The 22546-nt window shown below is 42.9% G+C and overlaps 1 protein-coding gene and 1 long non-coding RNA gene across 13 annotated transcripts in view; one reads left to right on the forward strand and one right to left on the reverse strand.

Moving 5' to 3' along the window:
- Window positions 1-22546, reverse strand: part of ABLIM1 (actin binding LIM protein 1) — a 338773-nt gene that overhangs the window by 267833 nt on the left and 48394 nt on the right. The window lies entirely within an intron of this gene.
- Window positions 1377-5689, forward strand: LOC146397075 (uncharacterized). The gene is made up of 2 exons (XR_014826344.1): window positions 1377-4633; window positions 5112-5689. It is a non-coding gene; the product is annotated as an uncharacterized LOC146397075 (long non-coding RNA).

The following is a 22546-nucleotide window of genomic DNA, read 5'->3' on the forward strand; positions in this document are numbered from 1 at the left end:
TGATTAGGAACCCTGAGGTTGCAGGTTCCATCCCTGGACTCGCTCAGTGGGTTAAGGATCCAGCGTTGCCGTGAGCTGTGGTGTAGGTCTCAGATGCGGCTCGGATCTGGCGTGGCTGTGGCTGTGGTGTAGGCCAGAGGCTACAGCTCCGATTAAGACCCCTCGCCTGGGAACCTCCATATGCTGTGGGTGTAGCCCTAAAAAGACAATAAATAAATAAATAAATAAATAAATAAATAAATAAATAAATAAATAATGCAGTTACCACATAAACTCTAAAATAAAATAAAAATAAATGTAGTTTCTTGACAAATAAATTGACTTGAGATTAGGATACAAATCCAACAAGTGTACCTGCTGGACATCATCCTACTCCTCAAAGTCAAATGTCATCAATGCCCAGGGTCCCTGAGGGAATGGGTCACCACTGGACTGGGTATAAATTAGGAGGATAAGGCCAACAGCTTGAACAGGTGAAGCTGGAGAAAATAGTCTGAAAAACAATTTTTTTCTAGAGGTTGAACATGATGAATAAGGAGGGAGGAAAAGAGAACTGGAGAGAGTTGGGGAATAAGCAAACAGAGGAGACTGATAGAAAATGTTAAGAAGTCATTCATTCAACAAAAATTTACTCAGACCCTTGGTGAGAAAGGCTGGGCACAAAAACAAAGGCAATCTCTCTAAAATGCAGTGTCACTGATAAAGCAGAAATGGCCAAGAAAATGAAGCCACTGCATCTTCCAAAAACAATTATTTAAGACATCATTGTAATTCGTGCAGGTAGCCTCAACACCAGAAATTATAACAGAAACTTTAAAATTTTATGAAATATCTTGTTTGATGTGCAGAAGACAGCAGGGCAAGGGAAGGATTGTGAGTCACGGGATAGGGGTGTGGATCAAATGGTTTGCTGATACATTTCATTGGGATTTCCCAAAATAAAGCGCCAACAGGTCAGGTTTACCCTGAAACCTCTAATACAAGGCAGTCATCATTCTTACCATAAAGTATTGATCCATTTTTTAAAAAATCGCTAAGTCAAACTCAAACTTTCAAACCTGAATTTCAAGTACAAGACTACACTTCTTTATGTCATCCTCAGAATCTGACAATTAATCAACCAGAATCTGAGTATCTACTACATACAAAATAATAATATACAATTAGAGAAGGAAATGGGAAAACTAACTACATACAAGTAACTTGAACAAAATTCAAAGGACTAGGAAACCTTTGGGAGTTAAATCGATTTAGGCACAAGCACCCTTTCTAGGAAAGACTTTATCTTTTTTCTCTTCAAGATTCATTCCATCATCCAAGTTGCATAAACTCTATTGTACGAGCAACATCAGCATTTTTCTTTTATTTTTTGCTTTCTTTCTTTCTTTCCTTTTTTTTTTTTTTTTTTCTTTTTAGGGGCTCATCCGTGGCATATGGAAGTTCCCAGGCTAGGAGTCGAATCAGAGTTATAGCCTCCAGCCTACACCACAGCCACAGCAACACAGGATCTGAGGCATGCCTGCGACCTACACCACAGCTCACGGTTAACTGCTAAGCCACGAAGGGAATTCCGAAGCATCAGTATTGATTGTCTGAGTTTTTCGGGATACCCTTATCAATGTTATCCTCAACTATGAGTTATTCTCACAAATGTTCACTGGTAAGGATGACACCAAAGCTGACACACCAACATGCTGGAGACACAAACAGTAGGCCATTACAAATTCCAGCAGCTACTCTTTCTCCTAGAGAGGTGTGCCAAGTACGACTTGTAGTCCAAAGGAGGAGAAAGGACTATTTCTCTTTCTAGATACCAATGTGATGAAGCCTGAAGCTAAAGATATCCATGGCAGTTGCTCAGTTATGAGGGGCAGAAGTAGGGCTATAAGAAATAACCTTTGTCTATAGCAGCTACAGAGAGAACAAACAAGATCTAAAGTTAGCAGAAGGAAAGAAATCATAAAGATCAGAGCAGAAATCAATGAAATAGAAATGAAGAAAACCACAGAAAAGATCAATGAAACAAAAAGCTGGTTTTCTGAAAAGATCAACAAAATTGATGAACCCTTAGCCAGACTTATCAAGAAAAACAAAGAGAGGATTCGAATCAATAAAATTAGAAATGAAAAAGGAGAAGTTATACCAGACATCACAGAAACACAAAGGATCATAAGAGACTACTACATGCAAATCTATGCAAATAAAACGGAAAGCCTAGAAGAAATGGACAAATTCTTAGAAAAGAAATACCTTTGGGGGAAATACTTTGCTCAAAGCAGAGAATTTGTTTTGCTGTTTAACTTGTTCTGGCTCCAAGGGGTTCCACTTTCCTAACTCCCATTGACTATATAGAGAATGATCTGTAACTTTGATTCATTATGTTTCAGAGTTTTGTTCAACTTAAAAAAAAAATTAGAAGCCCTGCCCAGTCCCGTGGGAAACCCAAACAACCTGTCTGAAGCCAGTAAGGCACCAGTAATGGAGTTTCAGACACACAGAATGAGACCAGCCCCATCCGTAGAAATACAATGTAAGACACCTATATCACTTACATTTTTCTAGTAAACACATGTTAAAAAGTAAAAAGAAACAGGTGAAATTAATGATAATTATTCTATTTAGCCAATGTATCAAAATATATTGAAACCCATATACTATCCCTTCAACAGTGCTCAACAGCCGCATGTTGTTAGCAGAACTAACACAGGAACAGTGGGGTCAGAGCCGTAATATCTCAAAGTTCTCCAGTTAGGGTTTGGTTTGGCTTTAACAACAAATTTACTAAGTGATCAATCCCACTGCCCAGGGCTTCCTGAATACTATCCCTGGAAACTGACTACTAACAAAAGTTTTATGTTTTAATAAGTTATTCTGCTAACCACTATTTCATAAATAAACCTGTTTTGGTGGCAGGTCTTTTATTTGTGTACATGCGTTAATGCAGACAAAACACAAAACCCGTACAACTCAACAGTTCTGATGATGAGAAACCTTATTAAAACCTTCTTAGCCACAAGGAAAAGGGCATTTTAAAAAGGCAAGGGTGAAATGCAGGCTGAGCTGTATCTCTAGATAAAGTGATCCAGCTACTGGCACATCTGAAACAAAACAACCTCAACATGCACTGGTCCAGGGCTGTCACATGATCATGAAGCAGCTACACCTTCTTCTTCTTCTTCTTTTTTTCTTTTTTTTAAGGGCCGCACCTGCAGCATGTGGAAGTTCCCAGGCTAGGGGTTGAATCAGAGCTACAGCTGCCAGTGTATACCATAGCCACGCCAGATCTGAGCCACATCTGCAACCTACACCACAACTTTGGCAACGCCAGATCCTTAAGCCACTGAGCAAGGCCAGGGATCGAACCCGCATCTTCATGGTTCCTAGTAGGATTTGTTAACCACTAATCCACGAAGGGAACTCCCAGCTACACCTTCTGAAACCATTACAAACCCTCTCGGTCTAACAAAGACCAGTCACTATTTCACTGAAAGTGCTTCCTCCTAACTATCAAGCCTTCTCTCCAGGTTCTCTCTGACACAAACGTCTCCTTGCCAAACATGACGTGAAGGTGAGAGACCCTCCTCTCGTGGGCCCCCCAAATCACCTGGGACTGGTAATTGGAGGCAGCCGCGACACACATGAAAATAAATAGTGTACTTCTGGTGAACAAGGAGATTAAGAGAGGGTAGAGGGAAAAGGTGGAGAGAATGCAAAACAAGAGAATGAAAGAAAAGCAAATGAATTAAGTAATTTTAAAAAAAGAAGTATTTGTTCTCTCTCAACATCTAAGGAAAGGAGGGAGGAAGGAAGGAAGGAAGGAAATGAAGCACTAAAAATGAAGTACTATCCTAAAAGTCAACTCTAGTTAATAATAAAATCCAGGGTGAGTGTCTTAATGCTTGAGTGAGGTGGCAGACAAGCTTTTTGATATAACTAACTCAAGTGGATTCACCATGAAGCTAATGATGCTTAAGCAGCAAGGACTCTCACTTGCAGAGACCCTTTCAAAGGCCTGAGAAGAGCCCTAATATTTTTCGTATGGTCACATCTCCACAAAATTTGCATGCACACATTAACACACACACAAAGATACTATAATCAGAATCTTTTTAAGACTATCTTTTTTCCATTTTGGCTTCCGCCTTAGTAGATCTGTATGGAAGTGGGACAGGGTATATTTTAAGAATGTGGCTAAGGAGGAGTCAGGAATACACTTACTTTGGGGTTTCGTGGAATATATCTATGAGGTTCACGGTCACCTCTGTGTATTGTTATGTCATTGCTAGCTGCCATCACAGTGTAAAAAGGACTTCCAGGCACAACACTGACTCAGTGTCATGACATGAAGAGGTGATACCAGCGGGCACATGATAAGAATATGTCCCATGGCATTCAGTACAAGAATTATGTGGGCACTAGAAGAGAACCAGGGTTTAAACTGTACAGAGGTCTATGGAGAAAAATCTTCCAACCCTCAGACAGGTCAAATCAGAAGCTGAGGATTCGCTCCTCATCAACATCTAGTCAAAGTTCTCCTACCATGAATACACTTGATAATGAAACAGATAAGATGAGAAATGAACCACACTTTTTTTTTTTGGTCTTTTTAGGGCTGCACTTGAGGCATATGGAAGTTCCCAGGCTAGGAGTCAAATCAGAGCTGCAGCTGTCAGCCTACACCACAGCCACAGCAACACAGGATCCGAGCTGCACCTTTGACCTACACCGCAGCTTATAGGAACACTGGATCCTTAATCCACTGAGCGAGGCCAGGGATCGATCGAACCCAAAACCTCACTGTTACTAGTCAGATTCATTTCCTCTGCACCACAACGGGAACTCCATGAACCATACATTTTTAAGTAGGCAGTATGTGAAATCAGTGATCAAAATTCTGGGCTCAGTGGGCTAATGAGCCCAACTAGAATCCATGAGGACACAGGTTTGATCTCTGGCCTCGCTCAGTATGTTAAGGATCCAGCAGTGCCATGAGCTGTGGTGTAGTTTCAGACGCAGCTCAGATCCCATGTTGCTGTGGCTCTGGTGTAGGCCAGTGGCTACAGCTCAGATTCAACCCCTAGCCTGGGAACCTCCATATGCCGCAGGTGCAGTCCCTTTAAAAAGACAAAAAAAAAAGGAAAAAATTCTGGTATGTATAGACCCAAAACTATGGCAGTTGAGTGCAACTGTATGCGAAATTGCTTGTTTTATGTATTCCAGTGAGAAATATTTTAAAAATACATTTTAATAAACTACGCTAAAAGAGAGATGAAAGTATTTTTCCCTTCTCTATATAGAAAATATTACAAAATTGTCATGTGAAGAGGTAATCAAAGAGTATGCCACCTAAAATGTAGGCGCAGAAGTATTATAATATAAAGCTATGTCCATAATGTGTTTGTTACTAAGCTGCCTGTTGCTCTGTATGGTATGAATCTTTGATTAACTATCGCTTTAAAAAAAAAGAAATCTGGGAGTTCCCGCCGTCGCTCAGTGGTTAACAAATCTGACTAGGAATCATGAGGTTGCGGGTTTGATCCCTGGCCTTGCTCAGTGGGTTAAGGATCTGGCGTTGCCGTGAGCTGCGGTGTAGGTCACAGACGCGGCTTGGATCCCGTGCTGTTGTGGCTCTGGTGTAGGCCGGTGGCTACAGCTCCAATTTGACCCCTAGCCTGGGAACTTCCATATGCCGCGGGAGTGGCCCAAGAAATGGCAAAAATACCAAAAAAAAAAAAAAAGAAATTTGACATTTCTTGTGATTTTTTTTCTCTTCCAAAATAAGCATTCAGGGAGTTCCCATCGTGATGCAGTGGAAATGAATCTGACTAGGAACCATGAGGTTGCGGGTTTGATCCCTGGCCTCGCTCAGCGGGTTAAGGATTCAGTGTTGCTGTGAGCTGTGGTGTAGGTCGCAGATGCAGCTTGGATCCCACATTGCTGTGGCTCTGGCGTAGGCTGACAGCTACAGCTCCAATTAGACACCTAGCCTGGGAACCTCCATATGCCGTGGGAGCAGCCCTAAAAGGACAAAAAGACAAAAAAAAATTATACAAAATAAGCATTCATCTTTATACCCAATTTTGCATTCATATTTTTCATTATTTTCCCTAAAGGGCGCTCCTCAAATAATATAATCTTCAGGTTCCATAAAACCTAGATGCCCTTCTAATTAGCGTAACTAACTACATATACCACCATCCCCACCACATGCATACACATGCATGCTTGCACACACGGGCATGTGTGCACACATGCACGCACACACACACATTTACTTGGGCAAGAACTGCCAGGTTTACCCAGGTCAAGGACACCCACGAGGCTTACCATCCATTCCTCCCTCGGGTTCAACTGCCCACTAGATCCAGAGGTGGAGTGATTCAAGAGGGCTTTGGCAACTATCGGAATTGTATTAACACGTGGTCTTGACAGACTACACGCTTTGGCTTTCTGGAAAGAAATGTACAGGTCCATATCTGCACACGAAGTGTTTGACCTCCACTATCTCGGCGAAAAGGTGAGCCTCTGAAACTGTTCATCTTTAACCGATTCCTTAAAATTCTTTTTTTAATGATTTTTATTTTTTCCATTATAGTTGGTTTACGGTGTTCTGTTAATTTTCTACTGTACAGCAAAGTGACCCAGTCACACATACATACATCCTTTTTCTCACATTATCCTTCATCATGTTCCATCATAAGTGACTAGATACAGTTCCCTGTGCTGTACAGCAGGGTCTCATTGCTTATCCACTCCAAATGCAATAATTCGTACCTATTAACCCCAGATTCCCAGTCCATTCCACTCCTTCCCTCTCCCCCTCTTAAAATCCTAAAGACATTCTGATATGCCCTGCTTAAAGTCCACCTATAAGCTCATACTTGCATATAAGCAGCTCTTGAAAGGTCAGTCAGGAGTCACTCTGTGTATAGCAGAAATTGGCATAACATTGTAAATCAACTATACTTTAGTAATATTAAATTAAATTAAAATAATTAAATTAAAGGCTCGTGAGTTATTATGATTATATTCAAGCTATCCCTATTCCATCGGGGGGTCTGCAGTCCCTATAGGTTGTCTCTCTCTGTCACCAGACACCATATACTCATCAGTCACAAGTAAATTTTCACCTGTCACTAGAACAGTAACAGAAGTCATCTTATTTCTGGGTGTCTCAAGCAAGGCAGTGAATACTGATATCCAGGCTCCCATGAGACATCAGGTTTCACTAGGGTTTTGCAAAATTGTCTTTTGCTGATTGTCTTGTTTGCAGTCATCCCACTTCACCTTACCCTGAGCGCTTCTGCTGCTATAGGATGGCTGTCATGCTGGCTTTCTTGGCTTGGGTGTTTGACTTTTAAGTCATCATATGGTTGAGACACACATGCTAAGTGGAGAAAAGCCAAGTAGATGACAACTCACACTCTGATGCCATTAGTGACCACTGTTCAGTGATATGTGGAACAACCTGGTACAGGCTGAAGACCAGGAATATTTGGGGCTTTTTAGGGCAAAGTTGAATCTGCTCAACGAAGTGTCAGTGATCTTACATGAGTACTTCTTACTTATTACACATCAACGGCTAGGGCAATGGATTGCTTTCTTTCCTTCCAGTTCTAGCTGCTAATGAAATACACATCTTCTCACCCCGTTATTTCCCTGACATAGCTGACAGAGTATTGTGATAACTGACTCAGGATTTAACCAGGAAGAGGGGGCGCTGCTGTAAGAATATGCCCAGGAAGGAGGAAGCCAATTCCTACTGTGCTGGCCTCTTTCTGGGGCACATGTGTTACTTGCCAAGAATGGCAGAAGAATGGGTTTCCACTCTGGAACTAATACAGGATAAACCCCTTCGGATGGAATATCCAAGATCCCACTAAAACCCCTGCATTCTAGGGGGTGTTATAAATTTGTTATTCTGTTAGGAAGGAGCAAGGGAGCCATGTCCCCAAGAACAGTGGTTTTTAAGTACACAATAATAAGATCCGACGATAAACTACACATCTGAGATTAAGAAGATCTAAATTCGAGATGAAGGGAAAGGGAAAATAAAGAACAGGCACTGTCAAGAAGCAATCCCTCAAGGTTCTTCTTACCAATGAAGGGGATTACAAGGCTTCTAACCCCACATCCTGCCACTGGCATTGACTTAGAGAAAGCATGGCGTTTTCATTTGTGTTAGGTTTTTTTGTTGTTGTTGTTTTGTGTTTTTGTTTGTTTGTTTTTGTTTTTGTTGTTTGTTTGTTTGTTTGTTTTGTTTTTTGTAACACTAAGGAACTTTCCATCAGACAGCTTCATTCAACAGGATTGTTTCCCTTGAAGCTTTTTTAAAAAAACCTCACTCCTTTCGATAAAAAAAATAAAATAAAATAAAGTGAGGAATTCACACCCATCTTTCTCTAAATGCACACTGAGCAAGTGATAAATATCACTGTTACAGAAGAAATGTATCTCCTTGCTTAACAAATACACACAATGGATCTAGTGACAGCTTAAAAGGGGCTCAAATGAGACAAAACTGGAAACTGGCTTGGACCTCCTCTGTGTTAACTGCCTTCTGTGCTGGGAAGGTGCTGCATTTACAGGGTCTCCACACCAACCTGGACTTGAAAAATCATCTCCCAGAAGTGCCTCAGGAGAAGCCTCAATCAATATATCATAATCAGCCCTGGCAAACATTTTACTTTCTAGAACATTCTTCCCCAAAGAGCATTCTCTGCAGTGGCCCTCCTATGCTGTTTAGCATGGAATTGAGTCCCTTTTCTTCCTGTTTATTAACCACGGGGTCGGAGCTGGTTTTCTAATTAACTTCATCTGGATCATGAAGTCATCCATTTGTGACCTTGGACTTCACATCTCATTTTACAGATGAGAAAACTAAAGTTCACTAAGGCTGAGTGACTTTCTGCTGATCAGAAAGCTAAGCAAACTGAGCCCAGAATGGTCTTTGGACAAGGAGCCTAGGGCTTTTTCTGCTAAAGCACTTCTGGGTCCCCAGCCAAACACAGCCATTCAAAAGTGGACTGTCAACCGCCAGCACTGAAAGAAGCCAGTGATCCTGGCACCTTCAGTGGGAAGCTGCACTTGACAAAGATTTGAAAACTCTGGAGGGGTGACATCCTTGTGACTAACGTTATCAAAAGGTTCCCAAATCAGAGCTGGATGTGTTCAGTCACTGCTGATGCCAAGCTGTCCTCCAACTGCAACCCCAGCAGGCAGCGCCACAGAAGAAGGTAAAATGCTCCCTCTGTTTATCTTGGGGTTACACACACACACACACACACACACACACACACACACACAGGGTTTGGGTTTGGTTTGAATTTATACGGCCTGCACCAAAAAGTCAACAGCAGATTATTTTATGTAAACTATTTACAGATTCAGAAAATGAAGGAAAAGCCTTAAGAAGACAATTATCTGTTCACTGCAATAAATAAATAAACTGACCTCACATTAGGTTCCTATAATATATACAGAACAAGGATAATTATTTTTAAAAAACTTCAGATTCCTCTTTCTCTCTTCCGCCTTCCCTCCTTCTCCCCTCCCCTTTCATGCCATGAAGACAGAAGTGACTCCAATGTCAATTTCTGTGTACTCTTATTAAAGAAAGAAAGAAAGGAAAAAACACAAAACCCAAAGTGGAAGCCACATCTAAAAATTTTAATACTTTAAAAAGCTACTTGTGTTTAATATAATATTGTTATTAAAAAACTTATTATCATGGAGGCACAGACTTTCTTATGTGATGTAGAGGAAAAAAGGCAAAAAGATTTCCCAGACAGGAGTTCCCATCGTGGTGCAGTGAAATGAATCCAACTAGGAACCATGAGGTTGCGGGTTCAATCCCTGGCCTCGCTCCCGGGGTTAAGGATCCGGCATTGCTGTGAGCTGTAGTGTAGGTTGCAGATGCGGCTCAGATCCCGTGTTGCTGTGTCTGTGGTGTAGGCCAACAGCTGCAGCTCTGATTTGACCCCTAGCGTGGGAACCTCCATATGCCATGGGTATGGCCCTAAAAAGCAAAAAAAAAAAAAAAAGAAAGAAAGACAGAAAAGCTATCTCTGCATAGACCAAATGAAAACCTGTTTCTGCACAGACCGAGACAAAATCCAAAGAAAACAAATGGCTGCATGGGGCAAATGCTCTTGTGATCAGATCACATGAACATGGATTTCAGCGTGATTGACCAACCACGACAGAGGGGAAATAACTGCCCACCCCCCGGGAGGGGAGGGAATCCGGGGGAGTACATCTATATAATGCAACACTATGAGTGTGTGTGTGTGTATTGAAATATGGCAAAGTGGATGGTAAATTGTAATATCATTAAAAAAAAAAAAAAGATTTCCCAGACAGGCTGAGGGCCAAGGGAGTTGGAAGAGAGAGCCAAGAGAGAAAATTCCAGTCATCTTAGTTGCTCTGCTTAGGTAGCACTGCACTTTCCTCCTAAGGAACTAGCCAAACACCATTAATTTTCACAAACACACCTAGGATTAGTATTCAACCCTCTTCCTTCAATTCTTTCCAAGCAAAATCAGAGGCTAGAAAAGGACAAGCCTGGGAATTTGGGAATCTTCTGCTCTTTGCCCAGTAAGAACACATGGAGTAAAACAAAACAAAAAACAGATTGCATTCCTTAAAAGACACGTATTTCCTAACAGTGCTTCCTCCCTGATAAGCCATCCAGGCTAACACTGAGCCCAGCGGGTAACTGCATGGTGCTCACACACAGGGTCAGTCCTCCAAAAAAGGCAGTGAGTGGAGGGGACCTCGTCCTTCTGACCTCAGCTTTCACGGTGACCTCTCCCTTCCTTTCCATAAGAAACCCACAGTAACAGTCTTAATATTTGGAGTTCAGGGGCTATTTAAGCTTGAAACTGAAACACATACTTCTAAAAGAAAACCTCTCTTCTGAACACTCATTTTTAATTTTCAACTAAATAGTACACTTCTGAATTCTTTCATTTGCATACCAAGAATAAGGAACATGCAAACAGACCTACGGGTGGAAATATATGCCACAGGCATAGCCCTGAAAAAAAGTAAGAGTTAGGAACACGGGCTGGAGCAATCAAATTTGACTCCCACCATCACATGGAGCTGCTGTCATGGAGCCACGTCATGGACGTTCCAGCTGCTCCTACTTCTCCCTCTCTTCATCAACCAAAATAATCAAGTGTTTCCACAAAAGGACAGTGTGAGGATGAAGCAGAAACTCTCTCTCTGGTACTATTAGAAGTGCATTTTCTTTTCTTCCTTCCTTCTTTCTTTCTTTTTTTTAAATGGGCTGCACGCATGGCATATGGACGTTCCCAGGCCAGGGATTGAATCCTAGCTGCAGCTGTGACCTACCCTGCCGCTGTGGCAATGCCAAATCCTTTAACCCGCTGTGCCAGGCCAGAGATAGAACCCGCACCCGAGCCACTGCAGTCAGATTTTAACCCACTGCACCACAGTGAGAACCCCTAGAAGTGCATTTGCCATCCACCCCTAGAGTCACTATTTTTTGTCTCCGACTATTTTCTGGAATAGCTCTCCAATAAGAAGTGGAGAAATCAGAACCTTTTCTCATTGTCTGCCATGTCCCTCCATGTAAGAAAAAGGTGATCCTTCCACCATTTATGCCAGTGTTAGAACCATTTCTCCAGCTCCGGGGACTACTCTCTGGTTACAGTAACTACATAAGGTAGGTAGGTATGTGCAAATTCTGATGGTTGTTCACAGATGGGGGTCAAAAAATAGTTGAGAGAAAGAGAAGAAAAAGAAAACACTTCCCCGCAGCCCCCAAAAGAAAAAAGAAACAATGTCAAGGTGAATATAGTTTTCCGATTTTCTTATGTGGGGACCACTAGCTCCTGAACTTATAAGGCATGTTTTCTTAAAGAAAATCACTTTTCTTCTGATGGATAGACTTCATCTTGAGCATGAATGCTATTAAGATCAAGTAAACTTTCCAAACTAGATATCCTCCTAAGGGACATCAATGATTTGGGAATCCAGGGTAAAATTAAGTCCTTTAAAATGCCACAGACAGGATTCTCATGGTGGCGCAGTGGTTAACGAATCCGACTAGGAACCATGAGGTTGCGGGTTCGATCCCTGGCCTTGCTCAGTGGGTTAAGGATCCAGCATTGCCGTGACCTGTTGTGTAGGCTGCAGGCGCAGCTTGGATTCCGTGTTGCTGTGGCTCTGGTGTAGGCTGGGGGCTACAGCTCCGATTTGACCCCTAGCCTGGGAACCTCCATATGCCGCAGGAGCGGCCCAAGAAATGGCAAAAAAAAAAAAAAAAAATGCCACAGACAAATGACCCCTCTACCTGAGTGATTTGTATGCAGGTGTCCACCAGTGAGTTCCTTACACACTAGGCTGCTTCTGTGGGTGGTGGTTCTGTAGAAATGTCTTCTGTAATGGCTTACATTGCTTTGAACCATTCACCCACAGGACCAGCAGGAAAGCACAGGGGAAATGGTGAGCTCTTTTCATGGAAGCTGCCATGAGGACACAGAACGGTCACGGCAGTCATGGTCATCCTGGAGCAAAGTATATACTGGGAGCCAAATTTCTGCTCACATCACTACTGCGAGCCCACTCGCTGATGCCAAAGCATCACAGTATCTCATTCACTCATTCAACCAGTGTCTGCTGAGCTCCTACTAGACCTTGGGGCTGGGGCACGACAGCAAGGGAGAGGCCTCATCCGTGAATGCCTCGCCAGCAGGCTAGCTCTTGCCATTAGTGTTTGTCCGGAGCAAGAGAACCGCTCTGCGTGGACATTTTTCTCTACCCATCTGAAGAGACTCTCAGACTCTAACAGCCGGTAGGGATGTCTGAGGTCCTAAGAAATATACAAAGAGCAAAACTGATACCCTGTAGAGAGAGCACCGAACTCTCCATTAATCAGTGAGGAGTCCTCAGCCTCGGCAGCTTTGACATGTGGGGCCCAGTGAGTCTTTGTTGTGGGGATGTCTGTGCCTTGTAGGCTGTTAAGCAGCATGCCTGGCCTCTGCCTCCTGGACACCAACAGCACCTGGCCCCAGGTGTGACATCCAAAAATGTCTCCGGACATTTCCAAATGTCCCCTGGGGAACAAAACTGCCTCCGTTTGAGTACCACTGAAACAGATACAACAAATGCGTCTTCACGCTGGGATCATTTTCCTTCCATTCTTATTGAGATGCAATCGACACAGAATGCTGCGTACATTTGAGGCCTACCGCATAAGGAACAGACTTAAACTAGGATTTTATGATCTTTAAAAATGCGGAAGATGGAAGGAGGGGAAATAAGAAGGCACACGGTGTCCCTTTGAATAAAACTTCCAAATTATCGATAGATGACCCCAAAGAGTCAAGTGATTTACTGCCCCCCAACACACACACACACACACACACACACACACACACTTTTACCCTCCATTTTACAGTAGGAAGCTCAATTTGGAAACGCCTTTATTATCACGTGCTATATAATTCTAAAAAGAATCCGACGTGGTTCCATTTTGAGAGAAAATTTTCCTTCCCCAAAAGCTACTGGTAATGAGGACAAAGAATGGAGCACTCTCTCTGGTCCAGGCTGGATGATTAATTACTTCTGTGGAACAGCAATGCAGCAGCTGTGTCTGCCAAGTGTCCCTGGGACCCATAATTAACCCAGAAGGTCCTCCAGGGGGAATCAGACTCGAAGCCAAAGGAATATAATTAGATCCCTTGCAGCTTTAAAGGTGCTCAAGTCCTAGATTCTTCACCAAATCCATTCGTTGTCCGGAACACCAGTTCTTCTCCTACTTTGCCCTTGATGTTCTAAATAGTCCAGCTTTGTATTAGTCGATATTGATGTGATGTAAAGTTTTTCAAAAAAAAACAAAAACAACAAGGTACAGAAGAGTGTGTCAGGGCTGTTCAAGAACAAGATGCATGGGTGCGTACATGGAAAAGCTTCTGGAAGGAAACCAAAGAAGTGTAACATTGGCTACCTCTAAGGAGTGTAAGTGGGGTCACAGGAAGCTCATTTCATTGAATAGCATTGCATGCTGCTGGAACTTTTGTTCACATGTGTATGTTATTATATAATAATGGCCAACCACCATGTGGCGAACTTGGCAAGAAAGGTCTGGAATACAATGAAAAGTAGGAAATGTAATGAGACACCAGTAGATTTCACACCTCCCCCAAGAGGCCATTGATCTCCCTGCTTTAAAGGACAGGATTTATGTTGGCTATAGTTCACAGAGGCTGAAAATTAGTCATACAGACTTTCTCCATAAAAAGTCCAATAAATATCAATAAATATTTTTTGGCTACCTACAATGCCCCAGATACTGTATAGGGTAGTTTACACATGTGATCAGTCAAACCTGAAGTCTGAGGAGTAGACTCTACTCTCATGTGAACCTCAGGTCCCTGGCCAAGGTCATTGGGGTGGTGAAAAGACCACCCAAGGCTTGCACTTGATGCCCAAACCTGTCCTTTCACTTCACCACCCATCATGCTGGGTGGAGTCACCCAGCAAGGCCACTGACTTCACCCCTGCTCAGAATACTGTCAGAGATCAGTGGTCTTCTCATGGCTGGTGTCAGGCTCACAGTGTAATTCCGGGTAGTGCAGCAAGAAGGGCGTCCATCCTTGTGTCCAAGTTTGTATGTCAGAGGGCAGGCCACAGGAAATGAGAGGTGATATTTGTGTCCATCACAATCCGATCTTCTGGGGACAATCCCAGCTGTGCTGGGCTGGCTGCTTTGGCTGAAGTCTGGGCTCCCTGCTTTCACCTTCTGGTAGCCTCTCTGAATAGCCCATCATCCAAAGATGAAACTTTTTTAGGATCTCTATTCTTTAATCAAATATCCCTGCTTTTTCTTCCATTCCTTCAGAATAATTCTCAATAATTGATCCTATAAACTTAGCCATGGAGAAGGATCTATGAAAAGTCCTTTCTTCTGTAACACGTTTTCACAGGGCTTCTCAGAGCTTCAAAGGGCACTCTGTTTAGTGAGCCAGTACAGAGAGATAGCGTTAGAAAAGAACAGCTTCCAGTAGTCTTTGAACCATACTACTTATCCATCCTGAAACCCCTTCAGTAACCCTTTCCTCCCAGGGTCTTTCTGGATGTAGCAAGACAAGGAAAACTCAAATGCCAAATAGCAAGCATGAAAACTTCAATCTTAAAGAAAACAAGAATCAAATCTACTTTCCACATAACATGAACCATGAAACATAGCCCTTCCCATCCCGTCAGGCACCTGCCTACCAGTTACCTTCAATCTTCCCATCTCCAATCATGTAAACAAACCAACCAGGATGATTCACAGTGTGTCTAAATGAAAACCCTTCCAGGAGTTCCCTGGTGGCCTAGCAGTTAGGAACTCAGCATTGTCACTGCTATGGTGCAGGTTCAATCCCTGGCCCGGAAACTCTGCATGCCAAGGCACAGCAGAAAAAGAAAAAGGAAAAGAAAGACAGAAAACTCTTCCTAACAATGACTAAAAACCAAACAGAATGTCTGAGACCCCGGTCCTTACTCTGCCCTTTGAGGGCCCTGAGCCAGGGTCAGCCCAACAATAAATCTGGCTCACACCAAATGTCAGTCAATCTATAAGAGGCAGTTTGAGAATTAATTGGAAATTGTGCTCAGTTAAGACTAGGAGGATTGCCACGCTGTATACGAATAGATCAAGTAGCTTTTCAAAGTCTGATGTGGTGGCAATGGGGATTAACTGCCTTCTTTTCCAAGCCCGTTGCTAGCCTGATCCCTTCTGGGTCAGCCTCCTTAGTTAGAAGTAACTCCTTACAGGTGACCTTCACCTCTTGGGAGTAGAAAGGGCACTAGGAAATCTCTGGGCCTTGGGAAGAAGCCCTTTTACATTCCTGGGAGGACGGCTTATGGACTCTGGTCAGTGGGGCCCACTGAGCGCTTACTCCTAAGGAGGCGGCCCAGTGATGGCTCCCTGCTTTGTGCAGACAGATGAGGCTGGGGGACGTCCTGGGGGCATGGGCGAGGGTGTCTGGAGGATAACTAAGTGCTCTTAGAAGATCGTTTTTAAGCCTTATTATCAGATTTCAAGATCCAGTCACATTTTTTTTTCCTGATAGAAGTCCAGAGATTTAAACTTCTAAATCAATCCACTATGATTGATTAATAAATAAAAAGGAGTTCCCACTGTGGCACAGGGGGATAAGGGTCCAACTGCAGCAGCTCAGCTGGCTACGGATGCGCAGGTTTGATCACTGGAAGATCTGGTGTTGCCACAGCTACAGTGTAGATCACAGCTGTGGCTCAGATTCTATCCCCAGGGCAGGGAACTTCCATATGCTGCAGGTTTGGCTCTTAAAGAAAGAAAGAAAAAAATAGTCATTTACTCAGTTTCCATCCCATATTTATACACACACACACACACACACACACACACACACACACACACACACACATACACTTTAAGGGGAAGAAGAAATTTGAATTCCTGGCATTTCTTTTGACCCAAATGATTTTGCTTACAGGAAGCCCACTGATGCCCAGAGGCCTCTCTAAGCAGAAGATGCTTTGTCCTTGCCTGGGCAGCTGCAGAGCTGAGGGAGCAGACAGTGGCCTGTCACTGGAAGCCCAGGAGAGGCAGGAGAGGGGGCTCAGCTCTTGGACTGGCCCCTTTCCCCCAGCAAAGTCCCACTCGTGCTTCAAGACCCAGCTCAAGCTGAGCTAATCCCTCCGTCTTCTGTCATCACAGCTTGTGGTGCATGTAGCTTGGCCGTAGCACTGAGCACATTGCACAGTAACGATTATTTTCACGGCTGCCTCATGGGTGGACCACGGCTTACCGGGCACAGTGCATGGCCTCGGAGCAGCCGTAATAAATGAATACTTAGCCTAGTGAGATTTGCTTATTTAGTCCTTTCTAAGTGTCTTAACAGATGTGGGTGAGGGAAAGAAAGTGACAGATCCAAAGGATGGGGGTACCCAAGGGAGGAAGGCTCAGGAGAGGACCAGAGTCCCAGTGGGCTGGGAACATCTCTGGGTGCCAGGAGGGACACACAATGATGAAGACTGGCCCCTCTGAAAACACCCAGATTATCTAAAAGAGCAAGCTAACGTGGCCAAATGTCGAGGTCTCAAGAATTGGAAGATGGGGCAGACAGATGCTAATGGCTGAAACAGGAATAAATGAGAGGGCACTTGCCCTGCACAGGAGGCCAAGTCTGATGGAATTATCCTGGAGGGCCGAGCCAGGCCAGCACGGGAGCACAAGAAGGAAAGGTCAAGTGCATCCTAACCTTTTCCAAACCTTGAGAAACACCATCCATCTCTCCTTGGCTGGTTCTGGCCCACCCTCTTTACCACTAACCTACTACAGAGGCAGCTTCTCTGTCCTTTCAGCCTGTCTGATATGCCTCCATAAATTGTATCGAGATGAATTTGTGTTTCAGTGGAAAACTATCTACATACAACACCCACAAAAAGGTTAGCGGATTCTAGCTCTGTTCATTGACTTTGAGTTGTGTGCACCTCTTTGTTTATAGGTTAAGGGAGAGGCATGCAATCTTGGTCTTGTCTGGTGGAGGTTCAATTGCCTTCCCTCCCACGCTGTAAAAATCAGTTTCCCTCCATTTACATATTTGTTTCAATATTCCTGATCTAGAAATAGGTCTGGTTCTCAATTCTCCTGTGCACTGGTTAAAACATCTGCACAGTTCCTTCGTTGATTAATGAGTCAAGTAAAACCTCTGGATGTGTGTGTCTGGATATCTGCAGGAGAGCCCTAGTTTTCCCTTTTTCTGAAAACCATCGTTTAAACATTGCTATTACCTCTACTCCAAACTTTCCATGGCTTTTACAAAGGAAGACCCCACGTTTCACATCTAGAACGCTATTGATATTTAATTGTACATTCTTTATTAGTGTGCAGCAGAAAGAGCCCTGAACAAGAGACTACGAGTGGATCCTAGTTCTGCCACTTACTAGTTGTGTGTCCTTGAGGAAGTTACTTGAATTCTTTGGGCCTCAGTTTCTTCATCTTAAAACAGAGTCACTGTGAGGATCCAAGGAGGATGAACACGAAAGTACAAGCCTGCAAAACACCTCGAATAGGAGCTGTCACCACTGTCATCATTGCCTTTGTGAAAAGAAGGAATTCATGTGTGTGTGCGCGTGCACCTGTGTGTGTGCACACGCGTGTGTGTGTGTGTGTGTGCATGTGTGTTAATCCCAAGCTTCTGATTTATCCCTCCCCCTCTTTCTTCTCTGATAACCATGAGTTTGTTTTCTACGTCTGTAAGTCTGTTTCTGTTTTGTAAATGAGTTCATCTATATCCTTTTTTAAGATTCCACATAGAAGTGATATGATCTGTCTTTTCTGTCTGACTTACCCCATCGCTAGGTCCATCCATGTTGCTGTAAATGGCATTATTTCATTACTTCATTCTTCATTATGACTAGTATTCCCTTGTGTGTGTGTGTGTGTGTGTGTGTATACACACTACATTTTACCTGTGCATCTGTTAATGGGCATGTAGGTTGCTTCCATGTCTTGGCTTTTGTAAATAGTGCTGCTATGAACATTGGGGTGCATGCATCTTTTTGAATTAGTGTTTTCCTTGGATATATGCCCAGGAGTGGGATGGCTGGATCATATGGTAACTATTTTTAGTTCTTAAAGGAACTTCCATACTGTTTTCCCTAGTGGCTGCATCAATTTATATTCTCATCAATAGTGTAGGAGGGTGACTTTTTCTCCACACCTTCTCCAGCATTTATCATTTGCAGAGTTTTTGATGGTGGCCATTCTGACCAGTATGGGGTAATACCTCGCTGTAGTTTTGTATTTCTCTAATAATTAGCAATGTTGGGCATCGTTTCAGGTGCCTGTTAGGCACCTGTATGTCTTCTTTGGAGAATTATCTATTTAGGTCTTCTGCCCATTTTTTTATTGCATTGTTGGGGTTTATATATACATATATATATATATATATATATATAGAGAGAGAGAGAGAGAGAGAGAGCGCTCTATAAGCAGATGGTATATTTGGGAAATTAATTCCTTGTCAGTCTCATCATCTGCAAATATTTTCTCCCATTCCGTAGGTTGTCTTTTCATTGTGTAGATGGTATCCTTTGTTGCGCAACTGCTTATAAGTTTAAGTCCCATATGTTTATTTTTGCTTTTATTTCTTTTGCCTTGGGAGACAGACCTAAGAAAACATTGCTACGATTTATTTCAGAGAATGTTTTGTCTATGTTCTCTCCTAGGAGTTATATGGTGTCACGTCTTATATTTACGCCTTGAAGCCAGGAATTCTTAAAATTGGGGAAACGCAGCTCCCCTCATTCTTTTGCCTAAGGACAGAAGAGCAAAGCTGTCTGGCAATAGACACTCCCTAGCACCAGGCCTGACCTTCTCTCCTTCCCTAGCCCCTCTCTTTCCCACCATTTCCTAGCAGCTCTACCGAAAGGCATCATCTGTTTTGTACTGGCCTTTTCAAGGCCTCTAAGGTGAAGAGTGTTCCCACCCTATCAACAGAACAGGCTTCGGGGAGCTCTGAGAATGCTTCCTTCCTCCCACGAGCACAGCAGGCACAGCTTACAAAGACCTTGTAGGGCCAGGCCTTCACCTGGCCTCTCCAACCCTCAGGAGAGACTCAAGGAGGCTGCGAGGGCAGTCACCTGGCAGGGGGAAGGAGCAGGTGGGCCTCAGTGAGCTCCAGACCCCCAGCACGTATCAGCCACCAGATACCCAACGCCTGCCAGTAAATGAGTCTGCCCGTTCTGTGAGCGCAAAGAGAAGCATATTCAGTTAAAAACAGGCCCCACGTTTTCATATATTTAAATATGTTTATATTTTTAACAGTAAAATTATGTTCCTCTTTTCTCTCCCTCCACCCCCAGCCACACAAAATAACTCAATGCTATTTTTTCAAAAAAAGAAGAAAACTTCCCTAACAAGCATCAGGCCTTTACTCCAAAATTAGCATTTGAGAATGTATTTTTTAAATCCCTGATGCTAAAATGGAAGAACTTAAAAAGCACATAACTGGTGAACTAACAAATGCCCCCCTCCTAGCGATTTACCTACAGATACACCAGAGCAAATGGGCCAAGGAGACAGGTATGAGGATGCTTCCTGCAGCATGATAGGGAAAAAGCAAAACAAGACAGAAACAAAAAATCCGGGAAACATTTTCCATTAATAGAAACTATAGGAGTTCCCGTAGTGGCTCAGTGGTTAATGAATCCGACTAGGAAACATGAGGTTGAGGGTTCGATCTCTGGCCTTGCTCAGTGGGTTAAGGATCCGGCTTTGCCTTGAGCCGTGGTGTAGATCGCAGACGCGGCTCGAATCTGGTGTTGCTGTGGCTGTGGCATATGCTGGCGGCTATAGCTCCAATTAGACCCCTAGCCTGGCAAGCTCCATATGCCATAGGTGTGGCCCTAAAAAGACAAAAAGAAAAAAAAAAAAAAAAAAGAAACTATAGCACCCTTGCTTGCTTTTTTTTTTCTCTCTCTTTTTACAGCCATACCTGTGGCATGTGTCATTTCCCAGGGCCAGGGGTCAAATCAGAGCCACAGCTGCTGGCCTAATGCCATAGCCACGACATGGCAACACCGGATCTGAGCTGCATCTGTGACCTACGCCACAGCTTATGGCAACACCAGATCCTTAACCCACTGAGCGAGGCCAAGGATCAAATCTGCATCTTCACAGAGACAAAGGTGGGTCTTTAACCGGCTGAGCTACGACAGGAACTCCTGGCACTGTTTTTCATCTTTTTTTTTTTTTTTTAAATGCAGACCATCCGTATAATAAATGTGGTACTGCCTTTAATGAGGACATAAAGTATCTATACACTGAGGTGTGACTCAACCTCAACATAGACTATCAAGTTTGAAAAACTAAAGGATAAAATAGAGTATGCAGAGTATGACCCCTTATGAGAAAGGAAGTGCATTTCTTCTGGAAAATTACAAAGAAACTCTCTTGGGAGAGACGCACGGGGTGTCAGAAGTCTCGGCATGAGCCGTGCAGAGGTAAGCCCTGTATGTGCATCGCTTTTCTTGTTTTTAAAAGTCCACAGGCGCTATCTGGGTTGTAAGACTTGAGTTCACTTTCTTTTTTGTGCTTTTCTATGTTTAATTGCTATTTTTCATAGCGCCAAAGAATATGAGTGTGTGATTTGTGACAAGTTTTAGGGAATAGGCTTAGAACAGCTGTTATTAGTATGTGGGAAAGCTATTTTCTGCAATTTTCACAAAACCACTTCATTTTGCCAGTGGGCAAAAAATTTTGCAACTTAGAGCAACACTGTATACCTTGCAGAAACAATGTTAAATGTAAATCATAGCAATAAAGCAACGCCTAAAATTCTACAGAATCTTAAAATGTCATCAAAGATATTTGCCTCCCTTTGGGCATAAAAAAATCAACAGGCCCATTTCATCTCCTAGCCATCTTTTCTGAAGTGAGTCTGCTGGCATGCTAAGATAAATGCAGAGTGTCACCTGCCACAACAAGCTAACAAATATTCTAAATCTTTCACTAAAAAAGAAAGAAAGAGAGAAAGAGAGAGAGAGAGAGAGAGAGAAAGAAAAGAAAAGAAAAGAAAAGAAAAGAAAGAAAAGAAAAGACAAGAAGAAAGAAAAAGGTTCACCTTAGGAACAAGATATAATTTCAGGTGACAATTCAGAAGTTTCTGTTTCTGTTTTGACACAATATCAAAAAAGTAGACTATGGAATTTTAGAATATGTAGAGGAGGAAAAATATCTTGCCTCTGCCCATCTCAGGTTCTTGGCTGGGTCTCAGACAGATGAATAAGAGGAAGGCATACAAATTTACTTAACATAAATTTCACAACACACAGGAACCATTATAAGAAAATGAAGACCTAAAGAAATGGTTAAACCCGAGTGTTTTTCGGAGTTCCCGTCATGACGCAGCGATTAACAAACCCAACCAGTATCCATGAGGACAAGGGTTCAATCCCTGGCCTCGCGCAGGGCTTGGCCATGAGCTGTGGTGTAGTCGCAGACGCAGCTCGGATCTCGCATTGCTATATCTCTGGTGTAGGCTACAGCTCTGATTCAACCCTAGCCTGAGAACCTCCATATGCTGCGAGTACAGCCCTGAAATAGCAAAAAAGAAAAAAACAAACAAAAAAAACCTGAGTGTTTTTTATTCTAGTTTGGTTTTTTAAATTGAGAAAGAATTAGCATATATTAGTTTCAGATGTACAACATAATGAATCACTATTTGTATATTCTATGAAATGATCACCACAATAAGGCTAGTGAACATCCATCACCACAAAGGGTCACAATTTCTTTTTCTTGTGATAAGAACATTTAAGATATTCTCTCAGCAACTTTTAAATGTACATTAAGTATTATCAACCATGGCCATCATGCTATACCTTACATCCCCAGGACTTATGTTATTTTATAACTGGAAGTTTCTACCTTTTGACCCCCTTCACCCATTTCATCCACCTGCTACCCCACAACCCCTGCCTTTGGCAACCACCTATCTGTTCTCTGTATGTAAGAGTTCCATGTTTTTGCTGGGTT

Source organism: Sus scrofa, chromosome 14 (genome assembly GCF_054392235.1).
Source record: "Sus scrofa isolate SSC_HxYL_T2T_F1_AM1 chromosome 14, Sscrofa_HxYL_maternal_Yorkshire_Landrace_v2.0, whole genome shotgun sequence".
NCBI lineage: Eukaryota > Metazoa > Chordata > Mammalia > Artiodactyla > Suidae > Sus > Sus scrofa.